At 43.6% G+C, this 18,598-nt stretch overlaps 2 long non-coding RNA genes across 4 annotated transcripts in view; both read right to left on the reverse strand.

The window, feature by feature from the left end:
* Positions 1-2,010: 2,010 nt before the first annotated feature.
* Positions 2,011-7,569, reverse strand: LOC132250038 (uncharacterized). Its single transcript, XR_009461635.1, has 2 exons — positions 7,385-7,569; positions 2,011-2,760 (listed from the first exon to the last, which is right to left on the reverse strand). It is a non-coding gene; the product is annotated as an uncharacterized LOC132250038 (long non-coding RNA).
* A 1,195-nt stretch (positions 7,570-8,764) lies between these two features.
* Positions 8,765-18,598, reverse strand: part of LOC109281499 (uncharacterized) — a 296,076-nt gene continuing 286,242 nt past the window's right edge. For 2 of the 3 annotated variants that reach the window (XR_009461633.1, XR_009461632.1), the window contains exons 4-5: positions 12,277-12,937; positions 8,765-11,252 (exon numbers count right to left, since the gene is read on the reverse strand). This is a non-coding gene — a long non-coding RNA (uncharacterized LOC109281499). The remainder of the gene's footprint in view (positions 11,253-12,276; positions 12,938-18,598) is intronic. The other variant, XR_009461634.1, reaches the window with a different exon arrangement.

An 18,598-nucleotide genomic window follows, 5' to 3' on the forward strand; every position in this document is an offset into this window, starting at 1 on the left:
ATAACTTTATTGGAATGAGTTAAAAACAGTTCACAGGACTGTGAAATAGGAGCAACATTACCAGGAGCAGCTAGCAGACAGCAGAATTTCAGAAGAAAGGATAGTGGAATGCCATGACTATTAAAAAGCAGAAAAGGTCACTTGTGGAACCAATGGTTTAGAAGGAGTCAGGTAGATTAGAGTGAGACATGAAGTCAAGTTCTCCTTATCTGCTGCCTGGTAGTAGCAGCAGTATTTCTATTCAGATGGTTGGCTTTAAACTTTGAGTGGACCAGGAATCAAGGGCGGGGGTGCAGCTGCACCACTGCAGCCTCCTCCCCTGTACTGCTCTCTGCATGAGTCCCCAAGACACTCCACCGTGGCCCCAAAGTGTCATTCACTGGCCTTTATGCATTGCCTCTGCCACTTCAAATGTTCTCTGTTCTACTCTGCCTGCCATTACGCTCATCATGCCTCAAGCCTAACAGGTACCACCACCCCGTTGAATCCTACCCTGCCCCCTTACTACCCCCATGAATCTGCTGCACCATTCACAGACTTGTCCCTACCACAACCCAGCCCCACTGACCTCTCACCATACTCTTCCCACTATGCTGAGTCTTCCTTTATTTCTCTGAGCATTCAAAACTTGCTGCAGCCCCTCATAACTCTGGGATCTCCTCACACACAATCCCTCTGACTCCAACCCCCCCTCCCCATACTCCCTTTAACCTCAACAGACCCTGCCACCCAACTCAGACCCAAACCCCAACTGCCCCTCACATCACCCCACACACATAATATCACAGCCCCTCCTCCCATATCCCTCAACCCTACAGGTTTTCACCTGCCCCTCCCCCAATCCAGCCTCTAAAGGCCACTAGGAGCATCTTCCCCTCAAAAGCCTCCAAACAGTTTCCCCTTCCCTTCATACCATGCAATCAATGAGCAGATGGGGCATGGGCTATAACAATCCTTCCCACCTTTCCCCCCATTTTTAAAAGAGATGCCTTCCACTGCCCTCCACCCTCAACATACAGAAACAAGCATGGGGGACAGGGGAGGAATTGCTTCAGCCACTGGCAGCAGCCATCCACAAAGCAACCAGTCCCTCATCCTCCCATGCTCAGCTTTATGCTTGTTGCACCACTGGTTCAGGCTCCCACAGCCTCCATCATCTGCTGAAATGAAGAGTGAATAGATGATGTAGCCCTGTGGGGTCAGGCCAACTCTCAGGATCTCAATATTGCGCTGTTAGACAGGAGGGTGTGACACAATTGCACATATACAAACACACAAATAAATTAGGTGCATACACACACACACTACCAGCTCAGGCACATACACATCCAAACCAGCCTAGGCACATGCATACCTATTACCAATTCAGGCACATACACTATACACCCCAAAAGTTAGACACAGATCACTAATTTGTATATCATGCACACAATGCCATATATATATATATATATATACATACACACACACACTCACCAGTTCACACACATACAACCCACCTACACATACACGCAGGTAAGTTCCTACCTTGGATGGTACAGTGTATATGTGTGTGCTTGGGGTACCTGGGATACTTGGGGAAAGGTTCAGGTGAGAGAGAGAGAGTTAAAGTGTAGGGAGTGAAAGTTGCCAGAACCAGGATTAGAACTGGTAGACTACAGAGAAGCTGGCTGAGGAATTAGGTTTGGGTTTACTTAAGATAGACTGGGGCTGGAAACTGAGGCAGACAGCTGAGGTATTGGGAGTGCAGATAAGTGGTGACAAGGAGGAGATAGTCAGGAAAGAAACTGAAGCAGAAACCTGGTTGCTCAGGGGAAAAGAAAAAGGCAGTGGGGATAAGACAGTGGCAAAAAAACAGGGGGTTTGGAGGCAGAGAGCAGCTCAGGACAGGTGTTGGAGGTGGCAGTGAGCCAGAAGCAGGAGAGGGAGAAATGAGACAGAAGTTAGAGGGGTGAGGAGCAGAGATTGGAGCAGGGGTGAACCATAGTAAAGTAAAACCCAACTCAGGGGTCCAAATAACAGTTTTATTGCACAGACAACACACTTCACAACCCCATGAAGTTATTGGTTCACACACACATGCACACATGCCCCCTCCCCCCCAGCACTCACAGTGGCAGCAGGAGAAGAGACTCAGTGGAAGGGCTTGAGTGCAGATAGGGAAGAGAAGCAGAGTCCAAGTCCTTGGTTGAAGGGGGGGGGGGGTGATAGCTACCTATCCAGGCTGGAAAGGGGTCCTTGTCCAGTAAGTGTTGTCCAGAGGGGGGTTGCCAGCAGGGCCTCTGGGTGGATAGGTGGTGTGGTATGGTGCTGGTCCAGATGGAGAGGGCGTCCCACTGGGTATGTCTTCACTGTCCCTTTTTATAGGGGCAGACCTTGTGTGACTCTAATGACAGGAGGCATGCCCAGGCAAGGGTCAGCCCCTGGAGTACTGAGCATGTGTGCTCCATGCAGGGATGTGCAGTTTCGGGTGTCTGTAATGGTGGGGTACAATGGTAGAGTTGCTGGTTCTGCAGGGTCTTTTGTCTTTCAAATGTTGGTTCTTGTCTCTGTTCCTGGGTGAGGTCCGTGGTTCCTGAATGAATCATTGTGAGGTGATGGCCTGGTCATTACAGACCATTCAGTAGAGACCCACTACCATTGTATTTTAATCATTCCCGATCACTCTCATTCATCTGGGAACCAATTTACATGGGAGGGACACGTGAATCATACAGCTGCAGCACAGGGGATGCCCGGGCAGAGGATACAAGAAGGAGACTTGACATACAAAATGGAAACTTGACATTACTTTGGTTCACTTACAAACACAGGCCTAAACCATACAATATCCATACAAAACAATAAAAATCAATACGAAAATGATAATAATACAATATACAACAGTAAAAATCAATGCAAACCTAATAATAATACAATATGAAACTGTGGATATCCAAAACCAAAAACTTGCTACCAAAATAAAAATGTTAAAGCTTATCCTAAATCTGAGCTCGCTTATGCTTGTCTATAGGGAATAGAGAGGGAGAGAAAGAAAAGCCAGAAATAACTGGGGAAGGGAAGGGGATGCACATCTATCTTATATATATATGTATTAAAAAAGAAAAGCTGGGGGTTTTGCTACAATGACAGACAGGATAATTGCAGAACAAAGGCTAGCTTGATTAGAGGAAGATCAAGGGTTGGTAATACCTATGGAGAAAAGAAATTGGTAGAAATCAAGTGGATAATAATGAGTTATGAAGTTAATTGACTTCCTCAGCTCCACCTGAAAAGAAGTGTGGTTGTCCCTGTTGAGTACATTGTTTAAAACTTTCAGTGGAAGCAGGAATCAAAGGGAATGTGACTCCAGTCCCAAACCCATCCTACACGTTTTTTGCCCCCTCTCCCTCTACACTACCGACAACAGTTGAGACTTAGAGATTTTGACTTCATAAATATTTAAACTTTTAATTGTAGGCCTGAAGAACAAAATAGGAAAGAAATAAGTTCCTCTTGTCGCAGTGATTTTTGTGGGGTTGGACTATTGCCCTGAGGTTCCTTATACTGGAATTCTATCATTCACTATTCTATCTGTTATTAAACCCATGTGCAGCCCTTCTGGAGTTCATGCAATGCCAACAAAGCATCTATTTTAATTGTTTTCCTGACTGCAGACCATATGTACTTCTTCATTATATCTAGTTTTAATTCTCATTCTCATTTATTTATTATTTTCCTTAGTTAATCCTGTACCTTTTGAAATAAATTATAACATCTTTTTATTTCAGTAGGAAGAATTTTATATATTTTAGCAGCAGAGCATTAAGGTACAGTTAAGTTACAATCTAATGCCAACACCAGACAAGTCATTACTGGGTGCATCTATATGAGATGTTAGGCTAATAACCTAATAATACTGTGACGTAGTGCATCACAGCACAAATAGTGCTAATACGCTACTGTGCAGTATTATTTATAAGGTTATTGCACAGTAGCATCACTAAAGGATGTTTACTGGTGGTACAGTACCAGTAACTCTGCAGTAACTGTGGTTACTGAGCATCTATTTAGTACTTGATTTATACAAGTACTAAATTAAATGTGCAGTAACCACTGCCAGGCAAGGTTCTTTGAACAGATGTGATATTTTATTAGACCAACTGAGTAGCTAGAAAAAAGTTCTTAGCAAGTTTTCAGGTGGAATCATCCTTCTTCAGACATAGGAAATCTCTGCTGTTCTGAAACTCCAAGGAATGAGAAAAGCTAAAAGTGTGACAGGATATCATTGAGAATGTAAATAGTTAGAAATTAGGGAAACAAAAGGTACACCAGCAAAGGGAGGGCGGAAAAAAGTGGAGGTGGGGCATTGGGGGCAAAGGTGGGTAGGGGATACTCTACAGTAGTAGTAATTCAAAGTAGAAAACAGGCCATCTGTGAAAAAGGAAATAGCTGGAAATATCACACCTACTCAAAGAACCTTGCCTGCCCATTAGGGGTGTGTAAAACGGGTCCTATTCAATTCGGATTCAGTCCAAATCAGGGACAGTGATTCAATAAGTTGATTTGGATCACTGTTCTCAATTTGATTTGGTCAAATCTGAATCTGAAGATTCGATGTTGATTCGGAGAATCAGCAATTTGGCCATAGAAACAGATTTAAATGTTTTTTCTACATACCTTGAAGTACCAGGTGCAGCTCGTGAACACTGTGATGCTGGGTGGATGGAGTGTCCCACAGGAGTGGGGGGGCAGGGGGGCATGGGCTTGGCAGTAGACCTGGAAGTGTCTGGGTCCCCCAGGGTGCATGCAGGGGAGCCCGTCCAGCTCAGTGATCTGCTGTGGGGGGACTGTGGGTTCCCCCTCAGACCCAGCAGGCACCAGTTGCCAAGCCAGGGGGTTGTGGGGGGCCCCCCGCGTGCTCTCCGAAGGACCCAGAAGTGGACCAGAAGTGCTTCTGGTCCACTTCCGGGTCTCCTGCCAAGGATACTGGGGAGCCCCCCCCACTCCTGTGGGACGCTCCATCTGCCCCAGCATTGCAGCATTCATGAGCCACCTGCTACCTAGAGGTATGTAGAAAAAACATTTAAAGCTATGTCTATGTCCAAATCACCAAATCTTTCCGAATCTCTCCAAATCGATTCAGAGGGTTCCGATTCAATTTGGAGAGATTAAAGGGTCCTCTGATTCAATTCAGATTCAGAGATTTGGCTACTGAATCGGGCCGAATGTCCGCTAAATCAAAGCAGGGGCCGAAGCTTCGCACAGCACTACTGCCTATGTCCTTAGACCAACATGACTACAACCAAAAACCCAGTAACCACTGTTCAGTAATGAACATGTAGACACACCCACTGTGTAAGGAACTGGGGTCTCACCTTTGTCTGAAAGCAGAGACAGACACTGTAAAATCACTCCGACCATTGCAAAATTACTCCCACTGTACAATCTGCTGTATACTGAAGTAGATAAATCTCCTAACTAATGTACTTCAAGTAGCCTCAAATTTGGGATGAGGGTGGGGAAAGGATACCTATACCCCCATTTAAAGCAGGGCTGGCCATTGTATCCAGCCTGCGGGGGCCCTAAAAAATTTAGAAAATTAATATTCATCTGTCCCTGGATGCCTGGCATGTGACACTCGATGGCTTGCCAAAACCCAGTAAGTGGCCCTCCACCCGGAATAATTGCCTGCCCCTGATTTAAAGCCTACCAAGAACTCTTTTTTTCCAGTTTCAGGCTGTTACCAATTTTACTTTCTCTTTTTAGGGAGAAAAAAACATTGTCAAAAAGCCTTCCATGTAGTCAGTACTGTAGCTGTTTTCATTTCCTGGACAGAACATTTCAATTTTTCATAAAGGGAATTTTCCACTGGGGGTGAGGGAGGACTGGACAATACCCACACATACACTCTCTCTCTAATGGAAAATTCCCAATCTACTTCTGTTTTGAGATATTTATACTTTTATTGGGAAACTACCCTACAAATTTGCTCAGAAGGAGGAACAGCAGATGTTTTCAGAGGTATCCCTACAGAATCTGCTGCAAAGGAAGGCTTGCTCTCCCAGGTGCATCAGCACACAGATGTTGTCACGCTATGCATATAGAACCCAGTGGATTTGCATTTGCTGTTTAATTCCTTTGTGTTTTCTTTCAACTTATTTTCTGTTGTTTAGATAACAAGTATAGGAGACAGCAAAGGGACTTGTTATATTTTGAAAAGAGTGGATTGAAAAAAGTTAGAGAAGGTGTAGAAAAAGAGCCATAGAGATGATTTAAGACTGGGAAAAAAATGCCTACCAAGACAATTGGGAAGTGTTGTGTATTGATGTCTTCAGCGGCTTTCAAAGATGGCCTACACAAGCTATTGGGCTTAACAAAGGGGTGATGAATGAAGTTCTCTAGCCTGAGATACATGGGAGGTCAGACCTGAATATTGAGGGGTCCCTATTATACTCTGACTTTTAGTGTCTGTCTATGTGGTAAAAGTCAGGTTATAGTAGGGATATTCATCTGAATATCAAGGGGTCTAAGGACACAGGCAGGCAAGGTTCTTTGAGTAAATGTGATATTTCCAGCTATCTCCATATATATATATATGCTAAAAGTCAGGGTATAATAGGGACCCCTCGATATTCAGGCCTGACCTCCCGTACATCTCAGGCTAGAGAACTTCAGTCATTTTGCTATGGACAACATATATGCATGAATTAAGTTATCTAGCCTGAAATGTATGTGTGAAACTTTGCCCCACAACTTGGTATCATCTGCAAATTTGGAGGCTCTCCGCACTCTCATCCAAATCGTTGATGAAGATATTAAATAACACTGGTCCAAGGACTGAACCCCGCAGGATCCCACTGCCCACCTCCCTCCAGGCCAACAATGACCCGTCCACCACCACTCTCTGGGTGCGGTCCCTAAGCCAGTTTGCCACCCACCTGTGTAAGCATCCACTCCACTATCCTGCTAGCTTCCCTACGAGAATAGGATGCAAAACTGTGTCCAAGACCTTCTTAAAGTCCAGGTAGATGACATCGGCATCAGCTTCCGTGTCAAGGTAGTGTGTGACCTGGTCATAAAAGGCTTTAAGGTTTGTCAGGCAGGATCTACTTGTGACGAACCCGGGCTGGTTTCCTTTCAGCATCATTTCCCCTGCTGGACCTTCACAAATGTGCTATTTGATGGTTTTTCCCAGTATTTTCACAAAGATAGAGGTAAGACTGACTGGCCTAAAGTTACCCGGCTTATCCCTTCTCCCTTTCTTAAAAATGGGCACCACGTTGTTCCTTTTCCAATACCCAGGGACCTGGCCAGAGCACCATAAATGCTCAAACAGCCATGCCAGCGGCTCAGCTATGACACTCACCAATTCCTTCAGCTCCTTAAATAAGTCAGTACTAACCTTTGGCGGTCTGGTGCCTTTTGGACATCTATCTATGTTCAAGGTAGGGGAATTGTCTTGGTCAGTACTTAGGAATACTGAAGTGAAGAACTCATTGAAGAGGCCTGATTTGTCCTGATTTGTCCTGTAGATTTGTCCTGTAGGGGCCCTTTGTTACTCTGTGCCTTCCTTTTGCTCGCTATGTATCTGTAGAAGGACAAGAAATCTTGTTTTTCCACTGGGTTTAGGATAATTCTCAGCTTAATTATTAACTGACCTTTTGAATTTTTATGGGTTTTTTTTACCTTCTGTCCTATTTATGAGTTTTCCATGTCACCTTATCTTACTGCAATGTTCTGATTCATGCTTCTAGTACTCCTCAATTCAGTATAATTTGCAAATCTAATTAAATGGCTGTTTATGCCTTCTTTCCAGATACTTAATGAAGATGTTAAATTATCTGGTTTCTAACATGCATCCTTGTAATATACCACACTAGAGAACTCAGCTGCAACTCAATACACTGAAGTGTACTATTTTTTTTTTTCCTAGTCCTTTAGCTCCGTTTTATTACTTGTGACATGTTCATATTCAGGGTAAACTGTATTAATTGTGCAGGTAAGATGTTATATGACACTATCAAATGCTTCAGCAAAATCTAGAATAGGGTAAACAAATTATCTTAATAGTAACTGATTAAAAATGAATTAATTCAAAACAATGAAGTGATAATCGGTTGAAAAACAGTAACCTTTAGAATGACATTGTTTGATTAAATAAGAATGCAAAAGTAAAGTTTTGCTAAGTCTATTTTCTTTTGCAAACTCCACTGCCATTCAGCCAAAACCACTTCAAACATGCTGGATCACTTTAAACCAATGAATCATGGCATTCTAAAGCATTCTTAAAAGAATGACATGGCAACAACCCCTTTTCTACAGTGCAGTGGTCTATACATGAGCACCTATGTATGGTTTATGGACTAGAACAGAGGAAAGTGAGTTTTAGGCAATGATCAATTCTAATCACCGTACAGCTTTAACTGCTTACAGAAGAATATATAGACAAAGATGTGTACTATATATTTGCTTGCGTACAGTTTTTCAGGTGAAATATAAATTCACCTGGTATTCATTTTTACCCTTACTACCAGGAGCATCATTTATGCACTTTTTTGTAGCTGAAGCAACTTCATGTCAATCTCATGCAACAATACAATGGTGTACATTCAGAGTGATGTCTGATTCAACCACTAGATGGTGGTCTCTCTTTGAAATTAATCCACTGAACCGCAGAATTATTTTTCACATTTTAGATATCCAAGAACAAAATGAAAAAGGTGAAAAAGAAAGCAAAGCAATGTAAAAATTTAAACTATGATGCAACAATTCCTACACTGAGTTCAAATGAATAAACTGTTTATTTTTATACAATTTGTTTCTTCAGCAAAGGGCTTACAGAGACTTTCATAACCTGTAATTAAACTCAAAACAAATTAACATTATGCCAGTTCACTACCATAGTAGCATACATGGTGATTCTTTTCTGTCATTCTTCCATTGCTTGCAAAAGTTCAATATTATGAGTTAGATGATAAATACTTACTTAGTTTTGGGTGTATTTTAATATAGTTTATCTTTTAATCCCACCAGTAAGTGGGTTTTTTTTTTTGTTTGTTCTGTGTTTGGCAGTTTTGGGGGGGTTTTCAGCGGTTACTTCTAGGACCCTTAATACTCACGTGCACTATTGCATTCATACTGATTATCGTAGGCACTTTCAAAAGATAAAATTATCTGGAAATACATGTAAATTTAGCTACTGTTAAGCCTAAGGAACAATGAACACTAGTGATTTGGATTTCTACTACAAAAGCATTCAAACATTTGGTAATTCAAAAATCATTTATAAAGCTTTTTTCTTTGGTGTTTTCAACCAAATTCTATAGATTCATAAAGCCTAACGAATAAAAAGCATTTTAGGATCTAAGGAGTTTTTGCAGGTTTTTCTATTTAGGGTACAGAACTTAGTTTCAAGCTACTTGTAAGAGAAGATGTACATGAACTGGATCAGAAACCATAAGAACCATGGTAAGTAAGATGAGCTTTTCCCTCAAACTAAAACCATTAATCCCACTGAATTGGGTTAGTTCACAAAAAAATTTCTTCAGCTCTCTTCCTGGTCCATACAGTATCTGACCTAGTACATGGGAGCCAAAAGCACCTTTCCTTTCTTCCAGCCCCACATGTTATGTATTCCACCTGCCCCTGAATCTGCAGGAGTAGAAAGACTACTTGGGCGCATCCCCATGAGCGCACACGTGTGATTTGCGGCACCTCAAAGCCATTTGAGGTGCTGCAAACCATATGCAGTGAACATGCAGTCCTGTGCCGTGCTGCTAATTCAAAGCATGGTGGGTTTTTTTGACACTGGGATCTCCTGGTGTAAAAAAAGAACGCTGCTAAAAAAAGTGGAGTGGCACATGTGACAGCAGTGTGCACCACCAGAAACTGGAGCATGGCTAGCCAGAACCATATTCTGGCTGGTGGCCAGGCTCCAAGAGGCCAGCTCAATACTGCTGAAGCCCCGGAGGCACCCAGAAACACAGATAAGGCTACTGGGGCTAACATAGATACTGGCCCCAGCAACCCCTACCCCACAGCTTGCCATGTGCCAGAGCACACATGCAGAGGCACGCCCGGGGACAAACAGCAGCAGCACAAATATTTATTGCTGCTGCTATCTGTCTTGTGGGAAACGCATGTCCCTGCATGAGCATACTTGTGGATGTGCACCCTTTGGGTGCATCCAGATGAGCATGGACATGCGGTATATGGCGCTGTAGATCCATCTGTAGCACCACAAACCTCATATGCAGCATTCTTTGCACTGCTACTTTGCAGTACAAGGTTTTGTTTTTTTTAACCTCAGGAGATCTTGGGATAAAAAAAATCCACTTAAAAAAAAGCAGGATGGCACATGTGGCAGCTGTGCATGCTGCCTAAAACCATAGCTTGGCCAGCTGGAGACACACTTTGGGTGCCAGCCAGGCTCCCTGCTACAGAAGCACCAGGCTGCAACTTCCAGAGGCCCCCAGGACCCCAGTTTGATGGCCCAGCCTCCCCTACCTCACCTGGGGATAACCTGCCATGCACCAGAGTGTGCGTGGCATGGGTTTTCCCCATGGACAAGTAGAAGTGATAAAAACAACAGTAAGGTGGTATACCTCCAGCTGATCCAAATCATAAGGTTGTGCTTTTATCATATAGTGTAGTGCTCTGACTCCAAATAATATCACAGATCCCACCATTTTATCCTCCATCTTTGTTTGCTCTTCCTGCAATCCTCTTAATAGATCTATGATTCTAGTCTTGTAACTCCAGTTCTCTCTCACAACTGACCATCCGTCTTGGAAAATCCATCTAGACTGGCAGTCTTTTTCTCTGATTGACTGTGTATAATGGCTTACAGTTATACAGTGAACAAGGATAAACACCTGAGAGCACATATGATCTGAACTGAATCTAGTACAGAGGCATTATGGCTGATTTTCCTGGTAACTAGATTTGTAACTGTGTGAGAAAGAGGCATGAAAAGAGAAATGCTGAAGGAAACACAAGAAAGAGCCCAGTGAGATGCAGAGAGGAAAAGCATGGCTTTTGCATGGTCAGGAATAGGTATAATCCAACTTAGTCCATCTACACAGTATGGCATCTATTGGAACAGTAATTATCTTACATGAAGAACACAGATTTTATGCAAAAACACTTGCCAAATAATAGGTGAAGAATAGATTTGAAACTGGTTTCTTTTTCCTAAATATTCAAATGAACAAGCATGTCTGAGCCTGGACAATGTCCTTTTTCATTCTATTCCCACTTCAATGTACAACCTGAAAAGAAGAAACAGAACAACAAAAGTCAATTACAGCCTTACCTGATGAATGCCTAACTTATTAATAATATATTCTTTTATTAGGTTCCTAGAAATATAGACACAGCTTACAGTGCCGTATTCACAGATACCATTTTTATTACCATATCGTAAGAGTGTTCCTACTGACTGAGCAAGTGCTTAAGAGTTTTCCTCCTCTGTGTTTCTGCTTAAGCACAGATTGTGCTAAAAGTATTTATGAACAAAAACCTAGAGTTCTGCAGAGACGGCCCTGAATCCTCCTAAGCTTGAAAACGTGACCACTCAGGGTCAGACCAATTGCCATATTTGGGGTCAAGAAGGAATTTTACCCCATAGATCAGTATGGACAGTGGGAGTTTTTGCCTTCCTCTGTAGCTAGGGGCATGACCCTCTTCCTATGATTTCTTGAGCATATAGTAATAACCTTTTACAGAAGCAAGATGTTGGCTGCTGTGGTCCCCCTGATTTACTTGTTGCAGGTTAGGTTGTTATGTTTTATGCTGTGTGTTTAGGGTTGACTAGGTAGTTTTACTAAGAGGTTGGATTATGGATTTGTATAAAATGGTTTGGACAGGGATGATCCTGCCTCAGGCACAGGGTTGGACTAGATGACATATGGATGTCTCTTTCAGCCCTACTTCTTCGATTCTGTGCTCCAGAATCACTGAAACAAGCAGTGTCTCTCTGTCAGACTTTCATATGAGTGTTAGCTAACTAGTCAGAAGGACTTTATAGCATAAATTCCAAGATAAAGTTAAATTTCATGACCAGTGATGAAGGGTATAAGAGAGGGAGGTAAAGAAAAAGCTAGATAACAGCTGAACTAATGAGACACACATATGTAAGAATTATTAACTGTGCGGGCCAGGGGTGAGCCGGGCCCGTCTTTGCGCACGCGGGCTGTGGCCAGCAGCCCGGGCACGCGGGGCCGGAGAAGAGCGGGGGGCAAACTAGAATTAGTCAAGGACGCTTAGTGGTTGATTCAAAGATTGTTTACTTACACCAGTGGTGGTAGTGGTGTAGGCTGGTCAGCATCCAGGCGCAGCTCCGCTTAAATCCTCGTTGGAGGACTACGACAAATTCGTTCTAGCCCCGGAGCTGTGAAGCTCCGCGGGTTCGGTAATTTCTTTCCCCTGGAGTTGCTGAAGCTCTGCGGGTTCAGACCGGTTCTCTGGCCCCAGAGTTGTTAAAGCTCCGTGGGTTCGAATCTTGAGTATACAGGAAAGGGATATGTCTAGGATTGCGCTCGGCGACGGGGAGAGGCCAGAGGCTGTTTAGACCTCTGTTGCCTTCTTAAGAAATGTGTTGGGTCCGTAAGGATCCGCAGCGCTTAGAGATCTTCACACAGCGCAAAGTCTCCTCCTCCTGGTGAGTTCTCTAATTCCTCCAACTTGGTGTTCTTGGAGTCCTCCAACTTGGGTGGAAACCACTCAAGCTCTTTATACGGCTAGCAAGCCAATCGCTAGCCGCCATGTGTGCATAATTTAGAATCGGCCAATAATGTGGCACGAATCCTCATACAAATGGCGGGAACTCCTTGCACCGTGCATTTCTTAGATGCAAAAGAAATGCACCATGCAAAGAAAGCTACAAATTTTGGCGGGAATACTCCGTTGTACCGGGGTTCTCTTCTGCAGCAGAGAACTCCACCGTGCAAGGAAGCTGCAATTTAGCGGGAAAAATAATTTAGCGATGCCGAAGCACACACAAACAGAAAATCACAACGTTGGGTTGTGACATTAACCACTAGAAAAACACAGAAAAAACCTTGAGAAACTTTTCACATTAGTTATGTTGACATTATAGAAGATGATTAGGTTAATTTAGCAAAGTTTGGTTAGTGTGGATGAAGTAAACATGAATATAAGACTGGATTCTGGAGAGCTGGACTTTAAGGTTTTGCATGTAGGAAATAGGTACAGTAGGATTTTTGTTCTAGAGGGTTGTATAATAGAATAGATGATACACAATCCTAAATTATTTTGGGTGTTTTTTCTATAGCATATATGGAGGGTGTGATGGGCTGTTAATTGGATGTGTGTTTTTCACTTATATGAGGTAAGTATAAAGTTATTCTTAAACTAATATGGGAAACAAAAACGAAGAATAGCATTTGTCATTAAGGCATAAGTAGAGTTTGGCTGCTAATACAGGGTCAGAGTCAAAGTTGTTTGTGAAAATTTACCTGTATTATCTGACCTTCAAATTTTGGGTCTTGTTATATATTAATTTTAGGCAGCTCCTGGAGCTCCCATCCCATTAACTCTCTGCCTCTCAGGTTCATGTTCCCCCCTGCTCCAGCCCATCTCTTGCACTACTCCACCTAAAACAGGGATAAAAGCCTGTCCTGCCTTACCAGCCCTGTAGTGGAAACTCATAATTATAGCTCCTAGTGAGGCCCCTTTTCACCAGCCCTCCCTCTCATGGAAAGTCACAGCTATGCAGGTGGGAGGCAGTCAGAGAAGATTTTTAGCCTTAAGGTGTGACTTCTCCATGCTTGAGCTAGCACTGACATCAATCACCATTTGGGCAGCTCAAAGTACAACCTATAACAAGGTCCTTTGTAAGTAATATGATCTAATGTGATTTAAAAATAATTGGCTGAACCCTAAACAAAGTTTGTTAGCTGAGAATTGTGTTTCCTTTTTCAAAGAACACTATTTGAAGATGTAGACTAAGTTGTTTTAAACTCATTTTTAAAAGAACTAGTTCTGTTAATGAAGCATTTGCAAGGTCTACAGGAATGGGAACAGAACGTGGTCCCTGCACCATGGTGTTCAGAGAATTGCACCAGGTGGGTATGAACTGGGAGAGAGATTCTGAAGGAGCTCCATCCACAGATGATGGAAGAAGGGGAGTAGTTCTACTGTGGTACTGACCAGGTTCTACCTAATGGGAGCAAATGAGAAGAAAATAGAGGAGGTGCTCCCATGTCTGTACTGTCTGCACATGTAGACGTGGATCATGAGATTCACCATTCCTTACCCTTAACTGGTAGAACAGAAGATCGTGACTTTCTTCCTCCAATTTAGACCTTTCAGTTTTTCTACTTACCTTGAGTCCAATTTTCTATCTCATTTCTCCTCAACAAACCTCTTCTCCTTAAATTAGGAGCCCAGCTGCCTTTTATTAACCTTGGTGATGTATTACTTATGGCAACTGTGGCACTCTGCCACAACTAATCGTATAAGTAGTATTGCTTTTAAGTAGTAATACATTCTAAATCCTAAAATTATCTCAGTATTGAATGAATGGAACTGAGTTACAACTATAATAGGTCACATATAAGTAACAGATCAAGCTTGTTAGGAATTATTTGTTGTAACAGATGTATATTGGAAAATGCCAATTCAGCAATAGGGTTTTCTCATTTTTTTTTTTTTTATAAAGTCATGTAAACTAATGAAATGTTATACTATATAAAATTTTGTCCCACTTCTGGATCTCAGTGAATGATGCATGGAAGGAGATACAATCCAATTCATAGACACATAGGAATGTAAAACTGGAAAAGACCACCTAGGTTATTGTGTCCAAACCCACACTAGACAGGGCTCCTGATATCTGCATTTAGATCCCATCCTTAGTACTGTACAAAGACATATGGTAGAAGAGAACACGTAATTTAAAGATGCTCCCTAACTAAGAAGACTACAGAGTTTGGAAATGGGGATATGGTCCATGTGTCAGGTTTGCTAGTGTAAGACAGACAGACAAGAGTCTGCAGGAATTGTCTACTACTCCACAATAAAGTTCATTGTTTAGTTCTCTTCATTCATGTATACCTGTGTTTATTGAACCCAGTGATCCCTAGAAGTAGTGAATGAGAAAGAATTTGAGATCCAAACTGAAGAAGTTAGAACCAGAGAGCAAGTGGAGCAACACAGCCAGTTGGAAGGACAAGTGCCATTGTAAGTGATCTTCCTTACAGTGATACTGATAGTTTAAGCAAATGGACCGTTATTCATGGAAGTCTTGCAACCTCCATATTACCTTCTGATGTTGGGCAACATAGCAGAGAACTAGAGGGAATTCAGACAAAGGTTTGAGTGGTACCTAGAAGTCACAGGTACAAAAAAGAAAAATAATAAAGTCAAACCCTCATTCTTCTTGCATATTGTGGGGGAGGAAGCCCTGGGTGCTTATGGCACCTTCTCCTTTGCAAATGATCAAAATAGACAGCTTAAGGGTAGAAACGCACATCCTGTCTGTGGTAGGACAAAGCAAGACAAAGCAATTCCCATTCAAGCATCCCTTACCAAAGACCAAAATCTGCTACCACAAAAAATGTGGTAACAGTTTGTCCTGGGACACTTCAATAGGCATCTGAATGCCTGTCCCTGGCAGCATGGCCTTCGCACCCAGGCATCCCAGAAGCCTCCACTTCCACTCCAATCTTGGCTTCTCTTCACCCCAGGATGCATGTCTACAAGTATAGAGCAGGGAACCCTATGGGGTTCCCCACTCCATGCTGACAGGTGTGTACCCTAGATTGGACCAGACACCTGGGGCCACTGTCTTACAGGAGTGGACTCCTGAAGTCCCAGGTGTGGCAGGGGTATGATCCAGCAGGACAACAGTGCTGGGTGACATCTGTACCTGACAATCAATGGGGATCAGCTGTACACGTCCCAACACATCTGATCCTGTGACAAAAGCAATGTCTGTTTCTAGCATAATTGTAGTACTGTCCAGATTTGAGATGTACCACATGCCAAGGAAGAAAGAGACTCTTGAAAGAAACAGATTTGTCTGCAAACAAACAACAGGAGAAAGTGTAGAGCAGTATCTTACTGAACTAAAGAGAGTGAGCAAGAACTCTGCTTTTGGAAATTTGACAGAATCTCTGCTTAGAGATTCCACCTCAGAGTGAATTTTAGGAGTGTGCTAAGTGAGGGAGAGTGAACAGCCCAGCATTCATCAAGTGTGAAAGGCAACATGGCCCTAAACATTGTGCTGCATTTGGAAAGCCCTGTTTTAACCATAACAATTTTTCCAGGTACTTCAGACCCCAAACATAAAAATCTCTAGCACATCCATTTGAGATCATACCTGAAGAATTTTATGTAGCTATAGTAGAATCAAGAATACTTAATGAGAGGGACTGGATTTTGCTAGTAAGTATAAGGAACAATTATTTCATTTAAATTGGACACTGGAGTTCAGGATAATATTTTACCAGAGTATGAATATAGAAAATTAAAATGGGGAATGAAAGTAAGCCAATCAAACACTTAAAACACTGGCTGTTCAGGAACAAATATACAAGTGAAATATGCATTGCTAACATCTAGTGTAAAAGCAAGGCCTACAAGCTCCTGTTCATTGTGTTAGGTAGAGAGGTGACAGCAATTTTGCATTTGGAACCTTGTAAGAAATGGAATTTAGTTGTGTGTGCTTGCAGTGCAAGAAGACACAACATTTATGCCTCCTGATGATGCTTTTAGTCACTTCAACCTAAACCTCGACAATCTTAAGAAGAAACAAATTGTACCAGAATACAAACAACCATATTCCTATTGGAAGAAATGCACCTACAGACACAAATACAAATATTGTCATGCAGAAAAAGGAAATTAGCCTCAGTGGTCTGTAACTAATGATCTTTGTGCCCAGTGCGGAGGAATAGCTGCCAAAAGCACAAGTCTATTGCCGGTCCCAGTATAAGCAAATTTTGGATGAAAAGTGTCCCACCAAAAATAAATCAGAAACTGGATTTGATACTTGCCAGTCTGAAAAGAAAGTGAAACCACCAGAAAAAAACTCACAGGGACTTTTTAAAAGAGGTGCAGGGAATAGGAGAATAAGTGGTAAAAAGTCACTTCAAAGTGAAGTATTATTAACCTCTCCTCTGTATACGGGTATTAATCAATTTTTGTAGTTATTGTTAAGAAGGAAGATATAATAATAGAAGTTGTCATTTAATGATATTCCCTAACCAAGAAGACTATAGGGCTAGGGACAGACATTCAAAAATCTGGAGCATGAATTCCTTAAATCTTTGAAGGTTAGTCTAACCTGCCTAGGTTGAACTGGTCTGTAACAGTACAGACATTCCATCTGGACTGAGCAAATGTGGGCACATGCCTGCAGTTGCTCAGGCTAGAAGATGGGGGGTGCTAAAGTGTGCCCTTTGCTGCAGGGAAGCTGTGCTTGAGGTGGGGGGGGGGGGGAGCATGGCCAACCCAGGCTGAACTGGCCAGAGAGGAGTTGAATTCCCCACTCCTTGTCCCACTGGCAGGAACCTGAGCCGGATCTGCCAGGAGCTCCCCCATTGCTGCTGCAGCAGCAGGCAGTCATGGCCCCTGAGGCAAAGCGGGCAGGGAAGGGGGTTATTCCCCACTTTACACACACTGCCCCTGGAAGATCACAGCTGGGTCTGTCCGCCTCAACTGCCACCACTGCTACTCGCTCCCTGCTGGGGGCAAGTTGTGGAATAAGCCCACTCCTGTCCCCTCCGCCAGAGGGAGAGGAAATAACCCCCATCTCTGCTCCCCCAAGGGGTCCTGCTGGCCAGCATCTGGCCATGCTCCTACCCTGCTCCACTGCTGCAGTGGGAGGGTGCAGCGCCCTTGATGGGGGCAGCAGCTCCTGTCTGTGTTGGGGAGTGCAAGCCCCTTCCTGGCAGGGGTGCCCCACTAGAGGCAGGCAGAGCTGCGGTGGACTGCACGCAGCAGCACTGAGGCCTGGAGGAGGGCAGAGCCCTTTAAGCCCCCCACAGCACTGCTGCTGTCTGCAGCAGCTTTCATAGATTTTTTAGACATTAGGGGCTGGAAGGGACCTTGCAAAATCATTGAGTCCAGCCCCCTGCCCATGGGTGACTGGTGCCACCTTAGTCAGGAGGGGCATATGCCTCCCCAGCAACCAATCAGCAACCAGGGGTGGTACCCCCATGGCTGATTCCACTGACTGGGGTGGGGTGGGGGGGGGGGAATGATCACTGACGCCACTTCTGTAAGTGCCATGGCACTCTACTCCCTGGCTGGCGCTTGCAGGGGGAGCACCAGCGCTCCCACCTGCCTGTTGCTTAAGCAGTGAGCATGGCCAGTCAGGGGGTGCACCGGTGCTCTCAGGGGGTGCATGCACACCCCCGTGCACTCCCTACACATCACCACTGCCCCTGCCATAGGGAGGAAGTCTGCTGGGGTCAAATGATCCCAGCAAGATAAGCATCCAAATGCCTTTTGGATGAATCCAGAGTACAGAGCACAGAGCAAGCTGTGGCAGTGGCGGCCAGGTTGGGCAGACCCCGCTGCAGTGCTCTGGAAGCAGAGGAGGGAATAATCCTGCTCCCTGCCCCCACTCCAAGGGGCCCTGGTAGTC

This window comes from Alligator mississippiensis, chromosome 4 (genome assembly GCF_030867095.1).
Source record: "Alligator mississippiensis isolate rAllMis1 chromosome 4, rAllMis1, whole genome shotgun sequence".
In the NCBI taxonomy this organism is placed as follows: domain Eukaryota; kingdom Metazoa; phylum Chordata; order Crocodylia; family Alligatoridae; genus Alligator; species Alligator mississippiensis.